Source organism: Lycium barbarum, chromosome 3, assembly GCF_019175385.1.
Source record: "Lycium barbarum isolate Lr01 chromosome 3, ASM1917538v2, whole genome shotgun sequence".
Taxonomy (NCBI): Eukaryota; Viridiplantae; Streptophyta; class Magnoliopsida; order Solanales; family Solanaceae; genus Lycium; species Lycium barbarum.
The window spans coordinates 28,516,774-28,521,267 of record NC_083339.1 but is presented as its reverse complement, the minus strand read 5'-3'; the positions used below and the strand labels follow the sequence as shown (position 1 = coordinate 28,521,267).

The window sequence follows — 4,494 nt, the reverse complement described above, 5'->3', positions numbered from 1 at the left end:
TTTTGAAGGACTAACAGAGCTTGTCTGCATAAACCTAAGGAACAACTTACTCAGCAGGATCCTTCATGCATATTTGGTAAGCCGATTAAGTCATCTCAGGATTATAGTCCTGGGATTATAATTCCTAGACTAATGTATTCCATCAAAGAGGTGGCATAAAATAATACCAAGCTTGATGGGATATCCAAAACTAAGTTTGGGATAAATTTTGTGCCTTGTTTGGTTAAAGGAATAAATTTATAACTTCAACTAAACAAGGTATAAATTTTATCCCAAACTTAATCCTGACACCTTATCGCATGTACCAAACTGAGTTCTTTATCTGTAGGTAAGAAGACTAAAAGAAAAAGAACTAAAGGACGGAAAAGAGATACATGGAGTAACAGATTTATATCTAGAAATTTCAGCCATGACTAACAAGAAAATGAAAAAGGAGAAATAGTATAGGCAAATGAAATTGCATGTGAGAGGATCCGATAGATAAAATAGCAAACCCCACTCGCAGTCGCAGTCCCAGCATAGAAACCCCTTAAAATAAATACAAACAAATGCAAGAAGTCATGGTTTTGAAAAACTTTTTCCACATGGAATAAATACATAATGAGAATCTTCAAAGTCTTCCACTGAATGAACCAAAAAGACCAGCATCAAACAAGTAGAAAGAGTTAATACCCTCTGTACAAACGCATATTTTGATTTGACATTTCTCTGCTTCTGTGCAATCACCTTCTCCTTTTTAATATCCTTCTAACTACACTCCAGTCATATCCACCTAAACAAGTTGCATGAAAATGAGAACTCTGCATTTTCTATGGCTTTTCTTGATTCCCTTGTTTCAAATCTTATTAGGAAATGAGATTTTCCTCGTTTCATCTCAATGTCTTGAAGATCCGAAATCATTGCTTCTGCAGTTAAGGGGCAGCCTCCAATTCGACTCAAGTTTGTCGACCAAGTTAGCAAGTAGGAACCAAAACACAAGCGACTGTTGCAATTGGAATGGAGTAATATGTGACATTTTTGGTCAAGTGATTACCCTGGAACTAGAAGTAAGGCAATTTCTAGTGGAATTAAGAATTCAAGTGCTGTTTTCGGTCCTCAGCACCTTCAAAGGCTAAATTTGGCTTACAACAGTTTTAACGTTGGAATACCGGCAGGTATAAATAACTTAGCTAACCTGAAGTACCTGAATTTATCGAATCCTGGTTTTGTTGGGAAAATTCATGTGATGTTATCAAGATTAAGAAAGCTAGTTACTCTTGATCTCTTAACTGGTTTCACTGACTTCGACCAGCCACTAAAACTTGAGAATCCCAATTTGATACATTTAAGTGAGAACTTAACAGAGCTTAGAGAGCTTTACCTTGATGGTGTTGATCTTTCAGCTCAAATGAGTGAGTGGTGTCAATCTTTATTATCATATTTGCCTAACTTTACTGTCTTGAGCCTGAGTAATTGTAAAATTTCAGGCCCTATTGATGAATCACTTTCCAAGCTTCAATTTCTTTCTATCATCCGTCTTGACCAGATCAATCTCTCTACCACAGTTCCTGAATATTTTGCAAATTTTACAAACTTGACTACCTTTACACTCGACTATTGTAATCTGCAGGGAGCATTTCCTGAAAAGATCATTCAGGTAGAAACTCTAGAGATTTTGGACTTGTCAAGTAATATGTTGCTTAGTGGTAATATTCCAAATTTTCCTCTAAATGGATCTTTGAGGATGATATCACTAAGCTACACAGACTTTTCTGGTTCTTTACCAGAATCCATTTCGAACCTTCAGAACCTATCCAGGTTAGAGCTCTCCAATTGCAATTTCAGTGGACCAATACCTTCCACAATAGCAAACCTTAAGAATCTTGTTTATTTGGACTTCTCCTTGAACAACTTCACTGGTTCTATCCCATATTTACAAAGATCCAAGAAACTCACCCACTTAGACCTCTCTCACAATGGCCTAACTGGTCTCTTGTCTAGAGCTCATTTTGAAGGACTTGCAGAGCTTGTTAACATAAAATTAGGGAACAATTTATGCAACGGTATCCTTCCTGCATATATATATTTGAGCTCCCTTCCTTGCAGAAGCTTTTTCTTAATAGCAATCAATTTGTTGGCCAAGTCAAATGAATTTCACAATGCATCCTCTTCTCTGCTGGATACGATTGATTTGAGCAACAACCACCTGAATGGATCGATTCCCAAGTCCAAGTTTGAGGTTGAGAAGGTTAAGGTCCTCTCACTTTCTTCCAACTTCTTTAGTGGGACAGTGCCACTAGACCTCATTAGGAGGCTTAGTAACCTTACAAGACTGGAGCTATCTTATAATAATTTGACAGTTGATGCAAGTTGCAGCAGTTCAACCTCTTTCACATTTCCCCAGTTGGGCATACTGAAACTAGCTTTTCGTGGGTTGCAAAAGTTTCCTGATCTTAAAAATCAGTCAAGGATGTTCCACTTAGACCTTTCTGACAACAAAATACGGGGGGCAATACCAAATTGGATTCTGGGGAATTGGTGATGGAGCTCTCATTCACTTGAATCTTTCCTTCAATCAGCTGGAGTATGTGGAACAGCCTTACAATGTTTCCATCAATCTTATAGTCTTTGACTTGCTTTCCAACTGTATAAAAGATGACCTACCAATTCCACCTTCTTCTGCTATCTTTATGGACTACTCGAACAATAATTTCAATAATTCCATCCCACTAGATATTGGTAATTCTATTGCTCTTGCTTCATTTTTCTCAATTTTAAATAATGGCCTCACGGGAAGAATTCATGAATCCAAATGCAAGGCCAGCTACCTTTAAGTTCTTGATTTGTCTAACAATGCCTGGAGTGGAACAACACCAAAATGTCTACTAGAAAATAGTACAACTCTTGGGATGTTGAATCTAGGGAAAAATAGACTCAATGGTATTATACCAGATTCATTTCCAATCGGTTGTGCTCTAAAAACTTTAGACCTCAGTAGGAATTCCTTAGAAAGGGAGCTGCCAAAATCACTTGTTAACTGAAAGTTGTTGAAGGTCCTGAATGTCGGATATAATAGACTAGTTGACAGTTTCCCATGCATGTTGAGTGCTCATACAGTCTGAGAGTCCTAGTCTTGACATCCAATCAATTCAATGGAAGTCTTCATTGTTATCCAGCCAAGAGTACCTCGCAAAATCTCCAGATCATGGATATAGCTTCCAACAGTTTTACTAGTGTGTTGAGTGCAGAAATTGTTTCAAATTGGAGAGAAATTATGGTTACAGATGATTGCGTGGACACAGGACACAATCACATCTAGTTTAAGTTCCTCCAACTAAGTAATCTGTACTATCAGGACACAGTGACAATAACCATCAAAGGGATGGAGCTGGAGCTTGTGAAGATTCTCTGGGTCTTCACATCTATTGATATCTCTTCAAATAGATTTCAAGGAGTGATACCAGATACGGTCAGGGATCTTAGCTCACTTTTTCTTTTGAACCTCTCACACAATGCCATTGAGGGACCAATCCCAAAATCAATTGGGAAGCTACAAATGCTTGAACCACTAGACCTGTCATCAAACCATTTGTCTGGGGAAATCCCCCTAGGGCTTACAAGTCTCACACATTCATAGCAGTTTTGAACTTATCGTTCAACAATTTTTTGGGTCAAATCCCGCTAAGTAATCAATTCCAAACATTCAGAAGCCTCTTTTGAAGGAAATAGAGGCCTATATGGGTTTCCTCTCAACAACAGTTGCGAAATCAATGCTTTAGAGTTGACACCATCACCAACTTCTCATGATGACTTAGATTATGAATGAAAGTTCAGTTTCGCGGCTTTTGGATACGTAGTAGGAGCAGCAAACACTATTTCACTTCTCTGGTTTTACGAATAGGTGAAGAAACGGTTTGACAAACATAGGGAGAAATGCTTACTTTGGCTTTCAACAATGTGATCCTTAAACAATTAAAAGATGAGTTTATATAACATGTGTTGTTGTTTAAGCCTTAATTGGATTGCTTTGTTTACATAAACTGCAGGATAAGTAAAGGCAAGATGAAGATGCAAGTCAGTAAATGTGTTTGTTATTTCCCTTGATGAGTGAATGTACACAACTTCTAGTGCCTTGTTTGAATAGAGCAATTTCAAGTGTTTCATAACTGATAAGCCATGCTGCCTTGCATTTTGGTATTTTGATGACTTGATAAACCTACTCGAGGACCCAGTTACGATGATAGAAAGACCAGGTCTCCTAAAGTATCGTACAATCAACTCTACAACTATAAAGTTGCTGCCACTGTAGCAGTACAACAGAGCAGCATGCGGCAGCAGAGCTGCTTTATGAGCTGTCACCTTCACTTTTCCTCTACATATTCAAACATCATGCCAAAGTGAAGACTTGATTCTTGCAAAATCCAGAAATTGTTCAGATCTAAAAAGTGCAAGTCTCCACACATTAAGGTGTGTTCACGCATAAAGCTTCAACAAATCTAAGGACCTGTTCTTCTA

The 4,494-nt window shown here is 37.9% G+C and overlaps 1 pseudogene; it reads left to right on the top strand.

The window, feature by feature from the left end:
• Nucleotides 1-785: 785 nt before the first annotated feature.
• LOC132633826 (receptor-like protein 7) lies at nt 786-3,940 on the top strand (annotated as a pseudogene).
• The last annotated feature ends 554 nt before the right edge of the window (nt 3,941-4,494 follow it).